The sequence below is a fragment of the Oncorhynchus gorbuscha genome, linkage group LG06 (assembly GCF_021184085.1).
Source record: "Oncorhynchus gorbuscha isolate QuinsamMale2020 ecotype Even-year linkage group LG06, OgorEven_v1.0, whole genome shotgun sequence".
NCBI classification, from domain to species: Eukaryota; Metazoa; Chordata; class Actinopteri; order Salmoniformes; family Salmonidae; genus Oncorhynchus; species Oncorhynchus gorbuscha.
The window spans coordinates 96879387-96905563 of NC_060178.1; the positions used below are offsets into that span (position 1 = coordinate 96879387).

General features: G+C 44.1%; 1 protein-coding gene across 2 annotated transcripts in view; it reads left to right on the forward strand.

Moving 5' to 3' along the window:
• The first annotated feature begins 647 nt into the window (after window positions 1–647).
• The window catches only part of LOC124038596 (cdc42 effector protein 4-like), a 52632-nt gene continuing 27102 nt past the window's right edge, over window positions 648–26177 (forward strand). The window contains exon 1 of one of the 2 annotated variants that reach the window (XM_046354649.1): window positions 648–790. The gene's annotated coding sequence lies outside the window, so the exon portion shown is untranslated. Of the gene's footprint in view, window positions 791–871; window positions 1430–26177 lie in introns of those variants that run through there. The other variant, XM_046354648.1, reaches the window with a different exon arrangement.

Here is a 26177-nt window from a genome sequence, read left to right on the forward strand (position 1 = left end):
CCTGGGGAAATGCCTTGCTCAGGTGTAGAATGACGTATTTTTTACCTTGTCAACTCGATCCAGCAACCTTTCGGTTACTGGGCCAACGCTCTAACCACTAGGCCACCTGCCGACCCGTATGAGGATGGTGATGGTGGTGAATATGATGAGTATGAAGACGATGATGATGATGGTGATAATAATGGTGATGGTGATGTTGGTTAATATGAAGATGACTAACCTTTTGTTGCTACAGGGACCCATCCTCCCCAATTAAGGTTACACCAACCTACTGTGATTTCTGCTAATAGTAGCCGTTTAGCTGGTTAATTAAACAAAGGTTTGCCATGTGTTGGCAAAAATGTACTTCCAAGTCAAGAAAACTTAGCTGCAGCCGGTGGCACTGGTATTAGGTATTAGTAATTCTCCTCTTTTGTACTGTAGGCATGGAATTATAATAATGTTGCTGCTAGCAGTATTCATAAGAACCTTGAAATAAAATACTTATTTTTCCTCTTTTGTTAATTTTTTTCCTAGATATTTTCACGGACCTGCTGCAGTATTTCACCTCAGGTTGAATACCCATGGTAACTTGATACACATATATTCCTTTGTGACAGTCAGGAAATTGTGTACTGGCCCTTTAAACCGCGACATGGGATGGGAGGGTGGTGAGCTCAGAGGAAGTAGTGGAAAGGACTATGCCACAGATTATCCATTATATTGGCAAGATTCTCTAGTGTCCGCTCTAATAATGGATGGAAAGAAATGTCTTCAAAAATGCAAGGCGGTCTGGCGGAGGCAAGATCAGGTGGGACTATTTTAGCCAATGAGAGGGCAGTTACGCGTGTGAACAACGGCCACTACGATAAAATGTTTTGTTTTTTTCTAAAAAGTTGCCGGGATGTTACGTGTGCTACTTATATCAGTACACTCGTAACAACCTACCCATTGCGAAACTTATATTATATTAAATAAGACACACTGATCAAATAAACTATTATATTTGTGTTGACCAAATTCGAAATACACGTTAACCTCCATACTAAAACTCTAGGATTGGTGAGCGGGAAAAAACGCCACCTCCCGGAGAATTTTTTTTTTGGGAGAAGTTAACCTTATCGCTCTCGCTTCGCCTCTTTCTCTCTGACTGTTCAGTGTTTTGTGCGCCACGGCACTGCAAATTTGACGGACGTAGGCTTCATTGGGACTGTGGACCGATATCATAGCCTACCTTATTGTTGGACTCGTGGAAAATTCATAACACTTTGGAGATGAAGTAGTCAGATTCAAAAACGATTTTAGCAATATCGTATTCTGTAAAAGGACGGTATCCTTTGTCCTTTAAAAGCGGTTGTATATTTAGACTAATCCTGCTCTGTTCGGAACTCAATTTTGAAATTCAACTTTCTCCTATTCAATTTCCCAGTCTGGACTACCAGAAATCAAGGTAACATTTTGGACATATTTGTAATTGAGTGATTTGAACTGCTGAGTATTGGCTTGATTACATTTGTCTTGATTATATAAAAAAAAAAATATATGAGAGAGAGAATTGTTATTGATGCTTAAACATATTTCGTACAACGTTCAAATACCTTTGAATCGGTGAACAACATTAGTAGAAGGAAAAATAAGAATTTACATCTCATTTGAATATAAAATATGTTTGTGGAACTATCTCTGCGCCTTGCACTCGTTGTGTAGGGGCAGTTAGTTGGCTGGGTCCTCAATATAGGAGAGCGCAGTCTATTGTGCGTTAACTCAACCATACAGCCTAGTCTTCCCATTTTTGTTTATCGTGTCTGTAACACAACCCACCGCCGATGAAGATATATGCATTGTGTTTAAAACGGTCTTATCAACTGGGTTAGTTTTGATAAGACTCCCATCATTACAACAATTGAACATCACCTTAGGTGATCTGCCTGTCTGGAAGTTGTTGCCTGTCACTTTAAATCAATGACCTACAGGGTTAATGTATTGCTCAGGCTCATCTTAGTTACTTCTATTGTAGCGTGTACTGGCTGCATTCATTGAAGCTGGAAATATGTGACTAGTAAAAAGTTATTGTTGTGAGTTCTGCCATCCCGAGCGAGAGAGAAGAAATTTGAGGGACATTCCTCCTCTTTTCGAGTCATAATTTTTTATGGACTTTAATTGAGCATAAAATAGGCTTAAATGCAATAATTATTTTCGATTATGAAGTGGTTTACTGGGGGGGGGGGGCATACATGCTCCAAATAGTTCCCTAAAGCAGTAGATAGAATGTCCTGTAGGACTTAGAAATGGCAGATGGGGTGTAATGTGTCAGTGCTCCAATAGGAAGACAGGTTATTTTAACATTACTCACATGGGAAAATCTTGAGCATCATCATCCATCCCATGGCATTTTAGCATGATTACAATTTTACCGAAGCCAACAAACTAGCCTGGAGTTATTCTGTCTGACTACTGAGTTGATGCTTGTGTTTACTATTAAAAACTTTCCCAGATTATCTCTTTCCCCCTCTCTCTCTTCCTCCTCTTTCTCCCCCCTCTCCCTTTCTCTCTCCCCCTCTCCCTTTCTCTCTCCCCCTCTCCCTTTCTCTCTCCCCCTCTCCCTTTCTCTCTCCCCCTCTCCCTTTCTCTCTCCCCCTCTCCCTTTCTCTCTCCCCCTCTCCCTTTCTCTCTCCCCACCCCCTCTCCCTTTCTCTCTCCCTTTCTCTTCCCCCTCTCTCTCTTCCTCCCTCTCTCCTCCTCTTTCTCTTCCCCCTCTCCCGTTCTCTTCCCCCTCTCTCTCTTCCTCCCTCTCTCCTCCTCTTTCTCTTCCCCCCACACTCCCTTTCTCTCCCCCTCTCCCTTTCTCTTCCCCCCTCTCTCTCTTCCTCCCTCTCTCCTCCTCTTTCTCTTCCCCCTCTCCCTTTCTCTCCCCCTCTTACTCTTCCCCCTCTTTTGCTTCCCCAACTCTCTCTTTCTTTCCCCCATCTCTCTTCCCCCTCTCATTCTCTCTTCCCTCCCATCTCTCGCTTCTCTTCTCTCTCTCTCTCTCTCTCCCCCTCTCTCTGTCTCTCTATCCCCCTCTCTCTCTATCCCACCCCCTTCCCTCATATCTCTCTCACTCTCTCACCCCCTTCCTCCCCTTTCCTTGCCAATTTGTTTATTTTCCAGTTCATTACCTCTGTGCCCTGAGCCTGTTATCATATTTGGCATGCCACTCGTTCCTCAGTAGATGGGTGTCACTGTATCGCATCACCCGAGTGATTTTGATTGGACCTGATGGATAATTACAGGACATGGTATTGTGTTGCATCTCGGCAATTGAGTCATCATGTGTAGGCCAAGTACTGTAAACAGCATCAACCACTAGTAAAGCCCCTAACTTCTGCTAGGGTTTCCATTTATTTTGTCAATACTTTTCTCAAAGTTCAGTGATTATACCCCCCTTCTTATAGCAACTGTTATTCTAAACAAAATTATTGAGACATGGTGACATGAGCTTGGCTCTGTGTTGGGTTGCACTGCAGAGCAGACAGCCCTCAGATTTTGGGACTCTGATTGTATTTTAATTGAAGCTGTGTGATTGGTGGTGACTGCTGCCTGGGTGTTGTGAAGGCAGAGCCTCCTGCTGGCTACCTGCCCAGTTCTGCTCTGCACTACTCTGAGGTCACGATCTCCCTACAGTCTGCAGCATTGGAGGGAGGGTGTATTCAGACACATTGACGAGAGGCTGCTTCTTGTAAAAACAGCTGACTTCAGGCGTATTTCACAGTCAGATCGTGTCAAATTTCTAGAGGTGCCGAAAAAATTCCCCAGCGATTCAACAGGGAGTTCAGTTAAAGTGGCAAGTCCTCAGGATGATTTCTAGGGCTGTACACCCATAGCCCATAATCATTAGCTACCTCATATGCCCAATTTGACTGAAGGTTTCCTACTTGTGTGGACCATGTAGTGTTCTTGTGTGGACCATGTAATGTTCTTGTGTGGACCTTTGCGTGGACATTCAACCCAGTGACCTTTATGGCCACGCAGAACTCAAGACACACAGATCTAAAGATATTTTTATACACACGTTGGCTGGATTAGGTGTCAGTGGGTGATGAGGTCTAAACTCTCTTCGGTAATTCAATATGAATTATTCAAACTTTTTAAACTGTTGAAACCTTGTGTGACTTGAGTAGCCAGTTTCGGTTATCGGCCCCTCAAATATAAATCTGGACCTTGAAGTCAGTTCCACTGCTTTTTATATTCTTTCCCCTCTAATCAATGACTGATTTAGACCTGGGACACAAGGTGCGTGCATCTTAATGATCAGGTAGAACAAAAACCCAGCCGTACTCAGGAGGACCTCCTTGGGGAAGTGTTGAATACCCCTGCTGTATCCCTTAGTGTGTGTGTGTGCACATTCTTGTGGTTGATAGCAGGTTACTCGTCTTGGTTATTTTCCCTCCTGTTGATCTTGGATAGTACTGGAGTCCCAGAGAAGGGATATTGTGTCTGGCAAAATTACAGGAACTACCTTTCTCCTGAACGGGAAGCAGATGCCGTTTAAGTTAGACACGTCTTGCTAAGGACATTCACTTATCCGAACCCTTTTCAACATGGAAGTAAGAATCAGTTGAACTTGAAAATTGACGTCTTTATACTTTCTTGAGGTTTGAACTTTTCCTGTTGAACTTTGTTTTATAGGCCTTAGCTGACTTCACCTGCCAGAATTGGAATGAGTGTTTCAAATGTTTCTGAAGTTGCCTGGACCCTGTTAGCTGATATTGTAGCTACCTAACTCTGAAAGGCGTCAGCATTTCAGCTCTTGTCGTCGCTAGGTTGTAATCCTATGAGCGTCCTCTGAGCTACCTTCAGGGTTCTCGTGTTGATCTGTAACCCTAGTGGAGTGGGTTACAACCCCATCAAATGGCTTGGGCCATGCCTTAAAGGACAGCGTTTAGCCAGAGATAAGTAGGCTGATACTCCGTAAAAGCTAGTTCTTGCTTTGTTGATATGCATCTGATACTGTACTGTGCATTACAAAAACACCCCTGTGTTGGTTGCTTTCCATACAATTTGACAAATGCAGAGATAAATAACTGGTTTGGCTGTCAATTTTTGTATTTTTTATTTAAATAGACAAGTCAATTAAGAACAAAGTCTTCTTTCCAATGACGGCCTACCCCAGCGATGCTGAGCCAATTGTGCGCCACCCTATGGGACTCCCAATCTCAGCCAGTTGTGATACAGCCTGGACTTGAACCAAGGTCTGTAGTGACGCCTCTAGCACTGAGATGCAGTGCCTTAGACAGCTCTGCCACTCGGGGGCCTTGTAAACATATGCATCTGTGGTTCAACAACACTCCAGGCTGATATGTTCAGCTTCTGCTTGACAAGATGGATTTGTTCTACTGGTTGTACTGTAGCATAGGGTTGGGCCGATTTTATAGAACTCAGTTGAATATTGTGATATTTGACATTGATGATATATCGTGAAGTGTGAGACTGAACTCTATTTAAACTCTATGAATCCAAACTGTGCAGTTTTATCAAGTCTAATTGAATTAACTAAGCCTTTTTTCTCTCCATACTATGATTATTTAATGAGAATGCAACTGATATATTAATTAAAAACAAAAATGGCACAGTCTAGGATGATCTAGTCAGTACCAGAGTAAAACGATTATATTGGATATCACAATATTTGGAGTAGCATATTGTAGAAGTCTCCCCAAAAATCGCCCAACCCCACTGAAGCACTTTCAATCTTGTATCATTTTGCACAAATAGCTTCTACAGTACAGTTTTTACCCAGAAGCCTGGGTTTAAATGACAAGCGTTTAGAGACTAGCGTTTAGACAATGGACGTGGAGAAGTACCTAATTAGCATGTCTGAACTCAAAAGAAATGACTAGAAATCATGTCATTTTCTCATTGTGAGTCACATTCCCAAGATACAATCTGAGGTCATCTTCAGACGCTTTTCTCTTCAACCAAATCGAACAATGTTTTAGGGGGGTGTTTTTGTTTACAATATGTAAATTAAGTTGCAGTGTTTACACTTCATAGATACTGGATTGCGAGTTGAATTGTCCCTCCTGTCTGATTGTCCCTCGTCTGCTTTGATAAAGGTTTCAATGCAGACATGATTAACCATTAACCCTGATTGCATTCATTCCCTTCACCTCTGGCTCTGACACACCACCACTGCTCTGACTGGCCAAGTAGTTGGGCAATACTGTAGACTACTCACTAGAGGAGTCCTATGTATTCAAAACACATTGTGCTGAGTGATGTGCAGCTGGTCTGTCAGAAAGAGAAATGCTCTGGCCTGTTCACAGTTCAGTGGATCTCCATTGTTCTCTCCCTCCGTTCTCTATCTCTCAAGCCTACGGCCACTGGGGAGAGATGACGGCATTCCTTCTTTGTCTTTTCAGTGGCCTCCTCTGTGTTAACCTTGGCCACTCCATTAGAGGGCCGAACCATCCTGTGCCTCCTAGACCACTGGTCTGGTCTATAGAAGTAAGATAATACCCTGAGAGTCATACCTCTAGTCCTTTGTCTGTTAGCAGTATCCTGGCCATGCAGTCCTTTTTACTCTGGGTGAGTAGAGGGTGTTCTGGACTGGCCTGCCATGTCTACTGGGTCAGTTCTCAGGAGATGGCCCAAAGCGCTGTGTGTGTGGAACCCTTTTAGGGTTTGGCTTCCGTCTTCCTTTACACTGAAAGCACTGCTTTGTTTCTTGTTGATCTGGGTCCATTGTGCTATGTGGCGTTGTTGGTTCTTCAGTTCTGCTGGCTTTGTGCTGGTCTAAGTCTATAGGGACAGACTGGATGTGTGTGCGTGTGAACTGTGAGAGAAAGTGTGTGTTTACATTTTAGTCTGACTGATGAATCACTCATCTACAAATACAGTGCCTTCTGAAAGTATATTCACACCCCTTTTTCCACATTTTGTTGTGTTACAGTATGAATTTTAAATTATTTTGTGTCTCTGGCCTGAACACAATCCCTCATAATGTCAAAGTGGAATTATGTTCATTTGAAACGTTTTCCAAATGGAAAAATGATAAGCTGAAATGTATTTAGTCAATCAGTATTAAATCCCTTTGTTATGGCAAGCCTAAATAAGTCCATCATAAGTTGCATGGACTCACTCCGTGTGCTTTTTGAATTGGTATTGGTGTTTATTAGGATCCCCATTAGCCGCTGCAAACGCATCAGCTACTCTTCCTGGGGTCCACATGAAACATGTCATAAAACAAAGTACTGAACATTATTAGTCAAGGACTGAAATCCATCAATTTAAAATGTCTCACACAGCCTACATATCAGTACATACACACAATATCTAGGTCTAATACATAGTATAGTGCAAATGACAATACAATATATATAATACAAGGCACCTTTGTGCAGTAAGGTGTTATTTTATCTGTTTTTAAAAATCTGGTTGTATTGCTAGCTTGAGTTACCTGGGTTGGCAGAGTTCCATGTAGTCATGGTTCTATTTTAATACTATGCTTCCCAGCCTCTGACCTGGAGACTGTGAAGAGACCTCTGGTTGCATGTCTTGTGTTGTACCGATGAGTGTCTGAACTGTGTGCCATCTGCATGAACAGACAGTTCAGTACTGTACATTCAACACACTCGCACAAAGACCAATAGCGATGCAGTCGATCTCTCCTCAACTTTGAGCCATGAGAGACTGACACGCACGTTACTGACACTTTCCCTCAGTGTACATCTAAGTGTGATACGTGCTGCTTTGTTCGGGATCAACTGCAATTTACCTATATCCTTCTTTTCCTGCACATGACCACACATCTGGGCAGTAGACCAGGGGTGACAAAACTAGGGCCTGTAGGACCTGTCTGGTCGACTGATGTGTCAAGAAGGCAGAGCAACAACCTATCATGGACAGACCTATTTCCATTTTAGCAATGATTGAGTCTGTTTTAACTTTGACAGCTTGCTATAGATCTAAACCAGGTTTACCATTGAGTGAGTGATTTGTCCCAGAGGAAGGAAACAGCTCAGGGATTTCATCATGAGTCCAATGGTTACAGAGTTTAATGGTTGTTATGGGAGGAAACTGAGAATGGATCAACAACATTGGAGTTACTCCACAATACTAACTTAAATGACATAGTGAAAAGAAGGAAGCCTTGACAGAATAAAAATATTCCAAAACATGCATCATGTTTGCAATAAGGCATTAAAGTAAAACTGCAAAAAATGTGGCAAGGGAATTAACTTTATGTCCTGAATACAAAGCAATATGTTTGGGGTAAGTCCAACACAATGTTACGCTTGTCATCGGTAAGGAATAGGGAGTTTTTTAGGACAGAAAGTAACAGAATAGTGCTTAGCACAGGCAAAATCCTAGAGGAAAACCTGGTTCATTCTGCTTTCCAACAGACACTGGTAGACATTCACCTTTCAGCAGGACAATAACCTAAAACACAAGGCCAACTATACACTGGAGTTACTTACCAAGGCGATATTGAATGTTCCTTAGTGGCCTAGTTCCAGTTTTGACTTAAATTGGCTTGATAATCTATGGCAAGACTTAAAAATGGCTGTCTAGCAATGGTCAACTACCAACTTGATAGAGCTTGAAGACTTTTTAAAAAGAAAAATGTGCAAATATTGTACAATCCACGTGTGCAAAGTTCTGAGATTTACCCAGAAAAACTCACAGCTGTAATCACTGCCAAAGGTGATTCTAACATGTATTAACACAGGGGATTGAATACTTATGTAATCAAGATATATTAGTGTTTTATTTTTCATATATATATTTTTTTACAAATGTTAGATTTTTTGGTGTGTTTTGTGTAGATTGGTGACAAACTTAAATCGATTTTAATCCCACCTTGTAACACTACAACATTTTGAAAAGGTAAAGGGGTGTGACTACTTTCTGTAACTACATTTACATTTACATTTACATTTAAGTCATTTAGCAGACGCTCTTATCCAGAGCGACTTACAAATTGGTGCATTCACCTTATGACATCCAGTGGAACAGCCACTTTACAATAGTGCATCTACATATTTTAAGGGGGGGGGTGAGAAGGATTACTTTATCCTATCCTAGGTATTCCTTAAAGAGGTGGGGTTTCAGGTGTCTCCGGAAGGTGGTGATTGATTCCGCTGTCCTGGCGTCGTGAGGGAGTTTGTTCCACCATTGGGGAGCCAGAGCAGCGAACAGTTTTGACTGGGCTGAGCGGGAACTGTACTTCCTCAGTGGTAGGGAGGCGAGCAGGCCAGAGGTGGATGAACGCAGTGCCCTTATTTGGGTGTAGGGCCTGATCAGAGCCTGGAGGTACTGAGGTGCCGTTCCCCTCACAGCTCCGTAGGCAAGCACCATGGTCTTGTAGCGGATGCGAGCTTCAACTGGAAGCCAGTGGAGAGAGTGGAGGAGCGGGGTGACGTGAGAGAACTTGGGAAGGTTGAACACCAGACGGGCTGCGGCGTTCTGGATGAGTTGTAGGGGTTTAATGGCACAGGCAGGGAGCCCAGCCAACAGCGAGTTGCAGTAATCCAGACGGGAGATGACAAGTGCCTGGATTAGGACCTGTGCCGCTTCCTGTGTGAGGCAGGGTCGTACTCTGCGGATGTTGTAGAGCATGAACCTACAGGAACGGGCCACCGCCTTGATGTTAGTTGAGAACGACAGGGTGTTGTCCAGGATCACGCCAAGGTTCTTAGCGCTCTGGGAGGAGGACACAATGGAGTTGTCAACCGTGATGGCGAGATCATGGAACGGGCAGTCCTTCCCCGGGAGGAAGAGCAGCCCGTCTTGCCGGTTCAGCTTGAGGTGGTGATCCGTCATCCACACTGATATGTCTGCCAGACATGCAGAGATGCGATTCGCCACCTGGTCATCAGAAGGGGAAAGGAGAAGATTAATTGTGTGTCGTCTGCATAGCAATGATAGGAGAGACCATGTGAGGTTATGACAGAGCCAAGTGACTTGGTGTATAGCGAGAATAGGAGAGGGCCTAGAACAGAGCCCTGGGGGACACCAGTGGTGAGAGCGCATGGTGAGGAGACAGATTCTCGCCACGCCACCTGGTAGGAGCGACCTGTCAGGTAGGACGCAATCCAAGCGTGGGCCACGCCGGAGATGCCCAACTCGGAGAGGGTGGAGAGGAGGATCTGATGGTTCACAGTATCGAAGGCAGCCGATAGGTCTAGAAGGATGAGAGCAGAGGAGAGAGTTAGCTTTAGCGGTGCGGAGCGCCTCCGTGATACAGAGAAGAGCAGTCTCAGTTGAATGACTAGTCTTGAAACCTGACTGATTTGGATCAAGAAGGTCATTCTGAGAGAGATAGCGGGAGAGCTGACCAAGGACGGCACGTTCAAGAGTTTTGGAGAGAAAAGAAAGAAGGGATACTGGTCTGTAGTTGTTGACATCGGAGGGATCGAGTGTAGGTTTTTTTTTCAGAAGGGGTGCAACTCTCGCTCTCTTGAAGACGGAAGGGACGTAGCCAGCGGTCATGGATAAGTTGATGAGCGAGGTGAGGTAAGGGAGAAGGTCTCCGGAAATGGTCTGGAGAAGAGAGGAGGGGATAGGGTCAAGCGGGCAGGTTGTTGGGCGGCCGGCCGTCACAAGACGCGAGATTTCATCTGGAGAGAGAGGGGAGAAAGAGGTCAGAGCACAGGGTAGGGCACTGTGAGCAGAACCAGCGGTGTCGTTTGACTTAGCAAACGAGGATCGGATGTCGTCGACCTTCTTTTCAAAATGGTTGACGAAGTCATCTGCAGAGAGGGAGGAGGGGGGGGGGGAGGAGGATTCAGGAGGGAGGAGAAGGTGGCAAAGAAGGGTTAGAGGCAGATGCTTGGAATTTAGAGTGGTAGAAAGTGGCTTTAGCAGCAGAGACAGAGGAGGAAAATGTAGAGAGGAGGGAGTGAAAGGATGCCAGGTCCGCAGGGAGGCGAGTTTTCCTCCATTTCCGCTCGGCTGCCCGGAGCCCTGTTCTGTGAGCTCGCAATGAGTCGTCAAGCCACGGAGCGGGAGGGGAGGACCGAGCCGGCCTGGAAGATAGGGGACATAGAGAGTCAAAGGATGCAGAAAGGGAGGAGAGGAGGGTTGAGGAGGCAGAATCAGGAGATAGGTTGGAGAAGGTTTGAGCAGAGGGAAGAGATGATAGGATTAGCGGGGGGAGAGAGAGCGAAAGGTTGGGACGGCGCGATACCATCCGAGTAGGGGCAGTGTGGGAAGTGTTGGATGAGAGCGAGAGGGAAAAGGATACAAGGTAGTGGTCGGAGACTTGGAGGGGAGTTGCAATGAGGTTAGTGGAAAAACAGCATCTAGTAAAGATGAGGTCGAGCGTATTGCCTGCCTTGTGAGTAGGGGGAAGGTGAGAGGGTGAGGTCAAAAGAGGAGAGGAGTGGAAAGAAGGAGGCAGAGAGGAATGAGTCAAAGGTAGACGTGGGGAGGTTAAAGTCGCCCAGAACTGTGAGAGGTGAGCCATCCTCAGGAAAGGAGCTTATCAAGGCATCAAGCTCATTGATGAACTCTCCGAGGGGACCTGGAGGGCGATAAATGATAAGGATGTTAAGCTTGAAAGGGCTGGTAACTGTGACAGCATGAAATTCAAAGGAGGCGATAGACAGATGGGTAAGGGGAGAAAGAGAGAATGACCACTTGGGAGAGATAAGGATCCCGATGCCACCACCCCGCTGACCAGAAGCTCTCGGGGTGTGCGAGAACACGTGGGCGGACGAAGAGAGAGCAGTAGGAGTAGCAGTGTTATCTGTGGTGATCCATGTTTCTGTCAGTGCCAAGAAGTCGAGGGACTGGAGGGAGGCATAGGCTGAGATGAACTCTGCCTTGTTGGCTGCAGATCGGCAGTTCCAGAGGCTACCGGAGACCTGGAACTCCACGTGGGTCGTGCGCGCTGGGATCACCAGATTAGGGTGGCAGCGCGGTGTGGAGCGTTTGTATGGTCTGTGCAGAGAGGAGAGAACAGGGATAGACAGACACATAGTTGACAGGCTACAGAAGAGGCTACGCTAATGCAAGGAGATTGGAATGACAAGTGGACTACACGTCTCAAATGTTCAGAAAGTTAAGCTTACGTAGCAAGAATCTTATTGACTAAAATGATTAAAATGATACAGTACTGCTGAAGTAGGCTAGCTGGCAGTGGCTGCGTTGTTGACTTTGTAGGCTAGCTGGCAGTGGCTGCGTTGTTGACACTACACTAATCAAGTTGTTCCGTTGAGTGTAATAGTTTCTACAGTGCTGCTAAGCTGGCTAGCTAGCAGTGTTGATTACGTTACGTTGTTAAAAGAACGACAACAATTATCTTTTACACAGACGGCTATGTAGCTAGCTATGTAGCTAGCTACGATCAAACAAATCAAACCGTTGTGCTGTAATGAAATGAAATGAAAAATGTGATACTACCTGTGGAGCGAAGCGGAATGCGACCGGGTTGTTGAGTGCGGAAGTTCTATTCAGTAGACGTTGGCTAGCTGTTGGCTAGCTAGCAGTGTCTCCTACGTTAAGGACGACAAATAGCTGGCTAGCTAACCTCAGTAAATTAAGATAATCACTCTAAGACTACACGCTCTAAACTACACAATTATCTTGGATACGAAGACAGCAAAGACAACTATGTAGCTAGCTAACACTACACTAATCAAGTCGTTCAGTTGAGTGTAATAGTTTCTACAGTGCTGCTATTCGGTAGACGGTGGACGTATGCTAGCTGGCTAGCTGCTGGGCAGATAGCAGTGTAGACTACGTTAGGACGACGAAATACAAGTTGCAATAGAAGTGCTGACTGTTTCACTATGTTGTCCTCTTTCTTTTCCTTTTTCTTCTGTCCTTATTTTGTCCTTATTTTGTCTTCCTTTCTTCTGTTAACTAGATATTTTTTGTTGAAATCGGAAGTTTACATACACTTAGATTGGAGTCGTTAAAGCTAGTTTTTCAACCACTCCACAAATTCTTTGGTCGGTTAGGACATCTACTTTGTGCGTGACACAAGATAATATTTCCAACAATTGTTTACAGACATATTATTTAACTTATAATTCACGGTATCACAATTCCAGTGGGTCAAAAGTTGACAAAAAAAGTTGATCATACATAGACTGTGCCTTTAAACAGCTTGGAAAAATCCATGTCATGGCTTTCGAAGCTTCTGATTGGCTAATTGACATAATTAGAGTCAATTGGAGGTGTACCCATGGATGTATTTCAAGGCCTACCTTCAAACTCTGTGCCTTTTTGCTTGACACCATGAAAAATCAAAAGAAATCAGCCAAGACCTCAGGAAAAAAATTGTAGACCTCCACAAGTCTGGTTCATCCTTGGGCGCAATTTCCAAATGCCTGAAGGTACCAAGCTCACCTGTACAAACAATAGTACACAAGTATAAACACCATGGGACCACGCAGCTGTCATACAGCTCAGGAAGGAGGCGTGTTCTGTCTCTTGGAGATGATCATGCGAAAAGTGCAAATCAATCCCAGAACAATAGCAAAGGACCTTGTGAAGATGCTGGAGGAAAAGGGTACAAAAGTATCTCTATCCACAGTAAAACGAGTCCTATGTCAACCTAACCTCAGCAAGGAAGAAGCCACTGCTCCAAAACCTCCATAAAATAGCCAGACAATGGTTTGCAACTGCACATTATGATACTTTTTGGAGAAATATCCTCTAGTCTGATGAAACAAAAATATAACTGTTTGGCCATAATGATCATTGTTATGTTTGGAGGAAAAAGGGGGAGACTTGCAAGCTGAAGAACACCATCCCAACCGTGAAGCACTGGTGTGGCAGCATCATGTTGTGGGGGTACTTTGCTGAAGGAGGGACTGGTGCACTTGATAAAATAGATGGCATCACGAGGGTGGAAAATGATGTGGATATATTGAAGCAACATCTCAAGACAAGAAGTCAAGAAGTTATAGCTTGGTCGCAAATGGCTCTTCCAAATGGACAATGACACCAAGCAAACTTCCAAAGTTGTGGCAAAATGGCTTAAGGACAACAAAGTCAAGGTATTAGAGTGGCCATCACAAAGCCCTGACCTCAATCACATAGAGAATTAGTGGGCAGAACTGAAAAAGCGTGTGCGAGCAAGGAGGCCTACAAACCTGACTCAGTTACACCAGCTCTATCAGGAGGAATGGGCCAAAATTCACCCAGCTTATTGTGGGAAGCTTGTGGAAGGCTACCCAAAACATTTGACCAAAGTTAAACTATTTAAAAGCAATCCTACCAAATACTAATTGAATGTATGTAAACTTCTGACCCACTGGGGATGTGATGAAATAAATTAATGCTGAAATACACCAGTATCTCTACTATTATTCTGACATTTCACATTCTTAAAATGAAGTGTTGATCCTAACTGACCTAAAATAGGGAATTTTTACTATTAAATGTCAGGAAATACTTGAAATACTGAGTTTAAATGTATTTGGCTAAGGTGTATGTAAACGTCAGACTGTATTATGTGATCAAGATTAGCGATTCTGGCTCTCGCTTTGCTCAAACACACTCGCACTCAGTGCTGTGTGTGTTCGCTACTGTCAGGGAGGGACTTTGCCAAGCCTTTATTGCTCTCCTATAGCCTACGTCAGGGCCTATATATGTTTCGTAGTCTGCTGAGCGGCATGATCTACTTTTACACACTGATGCTCGGTGGCTAAGCAAGGATAATCGTGCTCTCTAGAGCAGCAGCTTATGGTGGGCTTAGGGAGGGGATAGTTGCTCTGCTCCTCGACTGCCGCCACAAGAAAGCCAACACATCTAGCAAAAATGCTTAATTAGGAGTTCATATCAGATGATGGTTTTTAGTGACATCTTCAGTCAATTGAATGGACTTAATTTGGGACTACGGGGGAGGGATAAAACAGTTTTTGACACAATAGAAAAATGTACTTATTTTCTAAATAGATGTTCTTTTCTCCTCCTGATTAGAGCCAAAACAAAGTGCTCCATTTCCCTAGACTGTGCAACTATATTCAGTCATCAGTACAGATCATTCCCAAGATGTCTGAGTTTTTAGATAAACTGAAAGCTAGATTTGCAATGAGATTTGATGAGTTGAAGTCCCCTTGGGGAGGGTGCAGTTTGTTATAGGGACCCATTCTCTACTGATGGGGGGAAGGGGAGACTTATCTCAGTTGACCAACTTTTGCAGAGATGTCATGCATAAAAGGTTTCTATGTGTTTTTAAAAAAAGACAGAAAATAAAGAAATAGAAAACAGAACAGAATGCGATGCTGGTCAACTGAGATATGCCATCCATAAAAGGTTTCCTATGTTTAAATAAAAACAAAAGATTCATGTAAAACAGACAGGGAAGTAGGAATTAATTAATGTGATGCAGGTCAACTGTGTTCTAAGTACAAATATGTTCCATTATTTAAACCATTTGATGCCCTGAATTAAGCTAATCTTAAAGCACTTAAAATTGAACTTTTAGCAACATTACATTTTAATAGAATAAAAGGGCTTCGGAAGATTATAGTTGTGTTTTTGTGCATTGCTTTTTATAACGGTCTTTGGAAAAGTTATCCCATGTAGAAAATGTTTGTCCTTCCTGTAAATAAAATGTTAAGTCTGTCCCCCATAAGAATATACTAGAATAGCCCTGGCATACATATTTGTGAACGCACATGAAGACATTCTCCCAAGGCTCTTCTGCATGGAAACTCGCTGTCTTAAGTAAAAAATAAACCGGTCATTATTTCTGAGAAATCAGACCTGCTCCTTAGTTGAATGCCAAACCCCCATAGAGAAAGACAGGGGGATGGTGACAGGGAAACAGAAAGAGACAGTGGTGAGAGAGGTATGCAGGTAGACGAGGGTTGCAATATCATGGCTGGCATAGATTTGGTATTAACTACCACAGTGCTCTCTGAACAGCTGCAGACTCAGTATTTGTCTCTATCAATTAGAGGTGACACTGTGTCTGAGTGTACAATGTATTTGTTCAGCAGGGTCTGGCTTGACCAAGGCCACTGGCTCATATGGATCCTATTCCCCCATCGTCCTCCAGCAAATGTGTTCTATTCCCCCATCGTCCTCCAGCAAATGTGTTCTATTCCCCCATCGTCCTCCAGCAAATGTGTTCTATTCCCCCATCGTCCTCCAGCAAATGTGTTCTATTCCCCCATCGTCCTCCAGCAAATGTGTTCTATTCCCCCATCGTCCTCCAGCAAATGTGTTCTATTCCCCCATCGTCCTCCAGCAAATGTGTTCTATTCCCCCATCGTCCTCCAGCAAATGTGTTCTATTCCCCCATCGTCCTCTAGCAAATGTGTTCTATTCCCCCATCGTCCTCCAGCAAATGTGTTCTATTCCCCCATCGTCCTCCAGCAAATGTGTTCTATTCCCCCATCGTCCTCTAGCAAATGTGTTCTATTCCCCCATCGTCCTCCAGCAAATGTGTTCTATTCCCCCATCGTCCTCTAGCAAATGTGTTCTATTCCCCCATCGTCCTCCAGCAAATGTGTTCTATTCCCCATCGTCCTCCAGCAAATGTGTTCTATTCCCCCATCGTCCTCCAGCAAATGTGTTCTATTCCCCCATCGTCCTCCAGCAAATGTTATATTATTATTATTAAATGTGTTCTATTCCCCCATCGTCCTCCAGCAAATGTGTTCTATTCCCCCGTCCTCCTTTAGCAAATGTGTCCTACTCCCCCGTCCTCCTTTAGCAAATGTGTCCTATTCCCCCGTCCTCCTTTAGCAAATGTGTCCTATTCCCCCGTCCTCCTTTAGCAAATGTGTCCTATTCCCCCGTCCTCCTTTATCAAATGTGTCCTATTCTCCCGTCCTCCCCTAGCAAATGTGTCCTATTCCCCGTCCTCCTCTAGGGAAAGAGTCTCTCTCTCTCTCTCTCTCTCTCTCTCTCTCTCTCTCTCTCTCTCTCTCTCTCTCTCTCTCTCTCTCTCTCTCTCTCTCTCTCTCTCTCTCTCTCTCTCTCTCTCTCTCTCTCTCTCTCTCTCTCTCTCTCTCTCTCTCTCTCTCTCTCTCTCTCTCTCTCTCTCTCTCTCTCTAATTCAAGGGCTTTATCTAATTCAAGGGCTTTATTGGCATGGGAAACTGGTTGCCCTTTTCTCATGGCAACAGGTCACAAATCTTGCTGCTGTGATGGCACACTGTGGAATTTCACCCAAAAGATATGGGAGTTTTTCAAAATTGGATTTGTTTTCGAATACTTTGTGGATCTGTGTAATCTGGGGGAAATATGTCTCTCTAATATGGTCATACATTTGGCAGGAGGTTAGGAAGTGCAGCTCAGTTTCCACCTCATTTTGTGGGCAGTGAGCACATAGCCTGTCTTCTCTTGAGAGCCATGTCTGCCTACGGCGGCCTTTCTCAATAGCAAGGCTATGCTCACTGAGTCTGTACATAGTCAAAGCTTTCCTTAATTTTGGGTCAGTCGCAGTGGTCAGGTATTCTGCCGCTGTGTACTCTCTGTGTAGGGCCAAATAGCATTCTAGTTTGCTCTGTTTTTTTGTTAATTTTTCTGTATATATATACTTTTCTCTGTATATATCAATGATGTTGCTCTTGCTGCGGGCGATTCCCTGAACCACCTCTACGCAGACGACACCATTGTATACACTTTCGGCCCGTCATTGGACACTGTGCTATCTAACCTCCAAACGAGCTTCAATGCCATACAACACTCCTTCCGTGGCCTCCAACTGCTCTTAAACGCTAGTAAAACCAAATGCATGCTTTTCAACCGATCGCTGCCTGCACCCGCATGCCCGATTAGCATCACCACACTGGATGGCTCCGACCTTGAATATGTGGACACCTATAAGTACCTAGGTGTCTGGCTAGACTGCAAACTCTCCTTCCAGACCCATATCAAACATCTCCAATCGAAAATCAAATCAAGAATCGACTTTCTATTCCGCAACAAAGCCTCCTTCACTCACGCTGCCAAGCTTACCCTAGTAAAACTGACTATCCTACCGATCCTCGACTTCGGCGACGTCATCTACAAAATTGCTTCCAACACTCTACTCAGCAAACTGGATGCAGTTTATCACAGTGCCATCCGTTTTGTCACTAAAGCACCTTATACTACCCACCACTGCGACTTGTATGCTCTAGTCGGCTGGCCCTCGCTACATATTCGTCGCCAGACCCACTGGATTCAGGTCATCTACAAGGCCATGCTAGGCAAAGCTCCGCCTTATCTCAGCTCACTGGTCACGATGGCAATACCCATCCGTAGCACGCGCTCCAGCAGGTGTATCTCATTGATCATCCCTAAAGCCAACACCTCATTCGGCCGCCTTTCGTTCCAGTACTCTACTGCCTGTGACTGGAACGAATTGCAAAAATCGCTGAAGTTGGAGACTTTTATCTCCCTCACCAACTTCAAACATCAGCTGGCTGAGCAGCTAACCGATCGCTGCAGCTGTACATAATCTATTGGTAAATATCACACCCATTTTCACCTACCTCATCCCCACAGTTTTTATTTATTTACTTTTCTGCTCTTTTGCACACCAATATCTCTACCTGTACATGATCATTTATCACTCCAGTGTTAATCTGCAATATTGTAATTATTCGCCTACCTCCTCATGCCTTTTGCACACATTGTATATAGACTCCCCTTTCTTTCTCTGTGTTATTGACTTGTTAATTGTTTACTCCATGTGTAAATCTGTTGTCTGTTCACACTGCTATGCTTTATCTTGGCCAGGTCGCAGTTGCAAATGAGAACCTGTTCTCAACTAGCCTACCTGGTTAAATAAAGGTGAAAATTAAAAAAAATATATATATATTTCCAATGTGTTAAGTAATTATCTTTTTGTTTTCTCATGATTTGGTTGGGTCTAATTGTGCTGTTGTCCTGGGGCTCTGTAGGGTGTTTTTGTGTTTGTGAACAGAGCCCCAGGACCAGCTTGCTTAGGGGACTCTTCTCCAGGTTCATCTCTCTGTAGGTGATGGCTTTGTTATGGAAGGTTTGTGAATCACTTCCTTTTAGGTGGTTGTAGAATTTAACGGCTCTTTTCTGGATTTTGATAATTAGTGGGTATCGGCCTAATTCTGCTCTGCATGCATTATTTGGTGTTTTACGTTATACACAGAGGATATTTTTGCATGCAGAGTCTCAATTTGGTGTTTGTCCCATTTTGTGTAGTCTTGGTTGGTGAGCGGACCCCAGACCTCACAACCATAAAGGGCAATGGGCTCTATGACTCATTCAAGTATTTTTAGCCAAATCCTAATTGGTATGTTGAAATTTATGTTTCTTTTGATGGCATAGAATGCCCTTCTTGCCTTGTCTCTCAGATCGTTCACAGCTTTGTGGAAGTTACCTGTGGCGCTGATGTTTAGGCCAAGGTATGTGGTCCTTCTGTAGCTCAGTTGGTAGAGCATGGCGCTTGTAACGCCAGGGTAGTGGGTTCGATTCCCGGGACCACCCATACGTAGAATGTATGCACACATGACTGTAAGTCGCTTTGGATAAAAGCGTCTGCTAAATGGCATATATTATTTATTGTTATTATTGTATGTATAGTTTTTTGTGTGCTCTAGGGCAACAGTGTCTAGAAGGAATTTGTATTTGTGGTCCTGGTGACTGGACCTTTTTTGGAACACCATTATTTTGGTCTTACTGAGATTTACTGTCAGGGCCCAGGTCTGACAGAATCTGTGCATAAGATCTAGGTGCTGCTGTAGGCCCTCCTTGGTTGGTGACAGAAGCACCAGATCATCAGCAAGCAGCAGACATTTGACTTCGTATTCTAGCAGGGGGAGGCCGGGTGCTGCAGACTTTTCTAGTGCCCGCGCCAATTCGTTGATATATATGTTGAAGAGGGTGGGGCTTAAGCTGCATCCCTGTCTAACCCCACGACCCTGTGTGAAGAAATGTGTGTTTTTTGCCAATTTTAACCGCACACTTGTTGTTTGTGTACATGTATTTTATAATGTCGTATGTTTTACCCCCAACACCACTTTCCATCAGTTTGTATAGCAGACCCTCATGCCAGATTGAGTCGAAGGCTTTTTTGAAATCAACAAAGCATGAGAAGACTTTGCCTTTGTTTTGGTTTGTTTGGTTGTCAATTAGGGTGTGTAGGGTGAATACATGGTCTGTTGTACGGTAATTTGGTAAAAAGCCAATTGGACATTTGCTCAGTACATTGTTTTCATTGAGGAAATGTACGAGTCTGCTGTTAATAATAATGCAGAGGATTTTCCCAAGGTTACTGTTGACACATATTCCACGGTAGTTATTGGGGTCAAATTTGTCTCCACTTTTGTGGATTGGGGTGATCAGTCCTTGGTTCCAAATATTGGGGAAGATGCCAGAGCTAAGTATGATGTTAAAGAGTTTTAGTATAGCCAATTGGAATTTGTTGTCTGTATATTTGATCATTTCATTGAGGATACCATCGACACCACAGGCCTTTTTGGGTTGAAGGGTTTTTATTTTGTCCTGTAACTCATTCAATGTAATTGGAGAATCCAGTGGGTTCTGGTAGTCTTTAATAGTTGATTCTCTGTCTCTCTGTCTCTCTGTCTCTCTCTTTGTGCCAGCCTCTCATTCAGACAACATATTTACTGTGATGTGTTTGTGCCAGCCTCTCACTCAGACATTTTTACTGTGATGTTTGTGCCAGACTCTCACTCAGACAACATATTTACTGTGATGTGTTTGTGCCAGACTCTCACTCAGACAACATATTTACTGTGATGTGTTTGTGCCAGACTCTCACTCAGACAACATATTTACTGTGATGTGTTTGTGCAGCCTCTCATTCAGACAACATATTTACTGTGATGTTTGTGCCAGCCTCTTATTCAGACAACATATTTACTGTGATGTGTTTGTGCAGCCTCTCATTCAGACAACATATTTACTGTGATGTTTGTGCCAGCCTCTTATTCAGACAACATATTTACTGTGATGTGTTTGTGCCAGCTTCTCATTCAGACAACATATTTACTGTGATGTGTTTGTGCCAGCCTCTCACTCAGACAACATATTTACTGTGATGTGTTTGTGCAGCCTCTCATTCAGACAACATATTTACTGTGATGTGTTTGTGCCAGCCTCTCATTCAGACAACATATTTACTGTGATGTGTTTGTGCCAGCCTCTCATTCAGACAACATATTTACTGTGATGTGTTTGTGCCAGCCTCTCACTCAGACAACATATTTACTGTGATGTGTTTGTGCCAGCCTCTCACTCAGACAACATATTTACTGTGATGTGTTTGTGCCAGCCTCTCATTCAGACAACATATTTACTGTGATGTGTTTGTGCCAGCCTCTCATTCAGACAACATATTTACTGTGATGTGTTTGTGCCAGCCTCTCATTCAGACAACATATTTACTGTGATGTGTTTGTGCCAGCCTCTCACTCAGACAACATATTTACTGTGATGTGTTTGTGCAGCCTCTCATTCAGACAACATATTTACTGTGATGTGTTTGTGCAGCCTCTCATTCAGACAACATATTTACTGTGATGTGTTTGTGCCAGCTTCTCATTCAGACAACATATTTACTGTGATGTGTTTGTGCAGCCTCTCATTCAGACAACATATTTACTGTGATGTGTTTGTGCCAGCCTCTCATTCAGACAACATATTTACTGTGATGTGTTTGTGCCAGCCTCTCATTCAGACAACATATTTACTGTGATGTGTTTGTGCCAGCCTCTCACTCAGACAACATATTTACTGTGATGTGTTTGTGCCAGCCTCTCACTCAGACAACATATTTACTGTGATGTGTTTGTGCCAGCCTCTCATTCAGACAACATATTTACTGTGATGTGTTTGTGCCAGACTCTCATTCAGACAACATATTTACTGTGATGTGTTTGTGCCAGCCTCTCATTCAGACAACATATTTACTGTGATGTGTTTGTGCCAGCCTCTCACTCAGACAACATATTTACTGTGATGTGTTTGTGCAGCCTCTCATTCAGACAACATATTTACTGTGATGTGTTTGTGCAGCCTCTCATTCAGACAACATATTTACTGTGATGTGTTTGTGCCAGCTTCTCATTCAGACAACATATTTACTGTGATGTGTTTGTGCAGCCTCTCATTCAGACAACATATTTACTGTGATGTGTTTGTGCAGCCTCTCATTCAGACAACATATTTACTGTGATGTTTGTGCCAGACTCTCACTCAGACAACATTTTTACTGTGATGTGTTTGTGCCAGCCTCTCATTCAGACAACATATTTACTGTGATGTGTTTGTGCAGCCGCTCACTCAGACAACATATTTACTGTGATGTGTTTGTGCCAGACTCTCACTCAGACAACATATTTACTGTGATGTGTTTGTGCAGCCTCTCATTCAGACAACATATTTACTGTGATGTGTTTGTGCCAGCCTCTCATTCAGACAACATATTTACTGTGATGTGTTTGTGCAGCCTCTCACTCAGACAACATATTTACTGTGATGTGTTTGTGCCAGCCTCTCACTCAGACAACATATTTACTGTGATGTGTTTGTGCAGCCTCTCATTCAGACAACATATTTACTGTGATGTTTATGCAGCCTCTCATTCAGACAACATATTTACTGTGATGTGTTTGTGCCAGACTCTCACTCAGACAACATATTTACTGTGATGTAGAATGTATGCACACATGACTGTAAGTCGCTTTGGATAAAAGCGTCTGCTAAATGGCATATATTATTTGTGCCAGCCTCTCATTCAGACAACATATTTACTGTGATGTGTTTGTGCAGCCTCTCATTCAGACAACATATTTACTGTGATGTGTTTGTGCAGCCTCTCATTCAGACAACATATTTACTGTGATGTGTTTGTGCCAGCCTCTCATTCAGACAACATATTTACTGTGATGTGTTTGTGCCAGCCTCTCATTCAGACAACATATTTACTGTGATGTGTTTGTGCCAGCCTCTCATTCAGACAACATATTTACTGTGATGTTCATGCAGCCTCTCATTCAGACAACATATTTACTGTGATGTGTTTGTGCCAGCCTCTCACTCAGACAACATATTTACTGTGATGTGTTTGTGCAGCCTCTCACTCAGACAACATATTTACTGTGATGTGTACGTTCCACTCGGATCACCGCTCCACAAAGCGGTCTAAAACACTGTATCTCATTGCTAGAGGCGTCACTACAAACACTGGTTAGATTCCAGGCTGTATCACAACCGTCCATGATTGGGAGTCCCATAGAGCGGTGCACAATTGGCCCAGCATTGTCCGGGGTAGCGTTTGGCCGGGGTAGCGTTTGGCCGGGGTAGCGTTTGGCCGGGGTAGCGTTTGGCCGGGGTAGGCCGTCATTATAATTAAGAATTTGTTCTAAACTGACTTGCCTAGTTAAATAAGGGTTCAAACAAATAAGACCAGCATATTTAGTGTGGTGTTTTTCAGCTTGTGAATTTGTATTATGGCTGTAAAGAGGTGTTTGAGAGGCTGTGTAGGTACCGACCAGGACCAACGCTGCTTAGTTGGTATGCTGTTGGTATGCTGTTGTGAAAGCGAGTACCTTGCTGTTTATTATCTTGTCAATTCGAGAGAGAAATCTGCTTGGTCAGAGCTCCCTACCCTGTGAGTTCCACTGTAACTGTGTGTGTTTGTTTGTCAGCAGTAACTGCTGCGTTGGCTGAACAGATTCTGTCCTGTGCTACGCTGGTATCTGCTAATCTTTCTGGTGATTTGACACATTCTCTCCAGCTGCCACTGCTCACTCTGTGGGGTGCAGACAGGCAGAGTCGTCATGGGTGAGCTCTCTGGGGTGCAGACAGGCAGAGCCGTCATGGGTGAGTACCCTGGGGTGCAGACAGGCAGAGTCGTCATGGGTGAGCACTCTGGGTTGCAGACAGGCAGAGCCGTCATGGGTGAGCACTCTGGGGTGCAGACAGGCAGAGCCGTCATGGGTGAGCACTCTGGGGTGCAGACAGGCAGAGCCGTCATGGGTGAGTACGCTGGGGTGCAGACAGGCAGAGCCGTCATGGGTGAGCACTCTGGGGTGCAGACAGGCAGAGCCGTCATGCGTGAGCACTCTGGGGTGCAGACAGGCAGAGCCGTCATGGGTGAGTACGCTGGGGTGCAGACAGGCAGAGCTGTCATGGGTGAGTACCCTGGGGTGCAGACAGGCAGAGCCGTCATGGGTGAGTACCCTGGGGTGCAGACAGGAAGAGTCGTCATGGGTGAGCACTCTGGGGTGCAGACAGGCAGAGCCGTCATGGGTGAGTACCCTGGGGTGCAGACAGGCAGAGCCGTCATGGGTGAGTACCCTGGGGTGCAGACAGGCAGAGCCGTCATGGGTGAGCTCTCTGTTTGCGAATGGCTCACCCATCTGGAATAATAATTATTTATTTTTTAAATAAATTAGCTCCAATCAGTGTTCCATTGTCCAGTAATATTGTAGGCACAAAGTACACCTAGGGTTGAGGGAAATGGCACATTGTCATGACAGCATTTTTCCTACTACAGGAGTGAATGAAAACTGTAGCCTAATTCTAGCAATGGTATGGGCATCTGTTCCAATGTAATGAGGTTTGGGGCACAGCCTCTCCTTTCATATAAAATGATCCTCAATAGAAGCTCTCTCAATCTATTGTGGAGCAGCTGTTAGCCTGTTGAGCTTGTCCTGTATTCTCCTGGCTGCTGCTGGGATAGAGGAGAGCCCATCAGTCCTCTCTGATGGGGGGAGGGGGGGTTCACTGATTAATAACACACACACACAATCCCCCTCTGTGCCTCTGTAGGGGCTAATGACAGTTTGGAAATGCTCCATGCAGGGCTTGGAGGACAGCCTGTGTTGGTTCACAGCGTTGGCATGCACTCCTTCTGGGCAGGGAGTGAAAGACGGCAAAGTAGTACCATGCCACCCTCACTCCTTCCACCGTCCCTCCTCCCTCCCTCCAGGAGAGTCTGTTTGCTGATAGTTAGACGCTTCAGTGTGGATCAGGATCTGACAACAGCATTTCACAATATACGGTGGGGAATCTCTCCATTTTTCTTTCTGTCTCCTTCCATAGCGCTTTCTCACTCTCATTAGTCATATGAAGGGCGCCCTATCAGATAACATACCAACCCATTGGTTATAAAGAGAAACTGGAACAACGGGTTATGGTGACGATGATAATTATTTCTGTACATGTGACACTGAAGCAGTGGGTTTGCCTGTGTTCAGAATGACTGTTCTGTTTACATGGCCATTATCAGAATATAATTGAAATTATATTGACATCATTCTACAACACTGCCCACGTACATCACCCTGAATTCACTATATATAGGATATGGTTGGACATTCCCTGGAAATTGGATGGTTTGTATTTAACTTGCAGGAAGGAGTAGGTCTATGCATCAAAACATGAAGATACTTAACCTGTAGTGTAAGCTGCATGGTTTTTGCCCAGGGCCTGGTGAAGAGATGAGGAGGAGGTCATGAGCTCACACTGTGCTCAGAGTAGAGGATGATGGGTAAATAGGTTAGACAGGGATGCAGTGTTGTGAGATTGAGTTAACAGTGAGAGGTTTCTCAAGGCGTGTGAACGATGGGGGAGGGATGGGGGATTTTTCAGTTCAAAGTTAAACAAAACGGGGATAATCTCATTGGTTTTATTTGATTTATTTCACCTTTATTTAACCAGGTAGGCTAGTTGAGAACAGCTACCTGGCCAAGATAAAGCAAGGCAGTGTGACACAGACAACAACACAGAATTACACATGGAGTAAACATTAAACAAGCCAATGACACAGTAGAAAAAATAAAGTCTATGGACAGTGTGTGCAAAAGGCATGAGGAGGTAGGCAATAAATAGGCCATAGGAGCAAATAATTACAATTTGGCAGATTAACACGAGTGATAAATGAGCAGATGATGATGTGCAAGTAGAGATACTGGTGTACAAAAGAGCAGGAAAGTAAATCAAATAAAAACAGTATAGGGATGAGGTAGGTAGATTGGGTGGGCTATTTAAAGATGGACTATGAACAGCCGCAGCAATCGGTTAGCTGCTCAGATAGTTGATGTTTAACCTTTCTAGCGCAGGTCTTCGCTAGCAGAACCCCTCGACAACATTCCGCTGAAAACGCAGCGCGTGAAACTGAAAAATATTTTTTTAGAAATGTAACTTTCACACATTAACAAGTCCGATACAGCAAATGACAGAACTTCTTGTTAATCTACCCATGTCCAATTTCAAAAATGCTTTACAGCGAAAGCACAACATGATTATGTTAG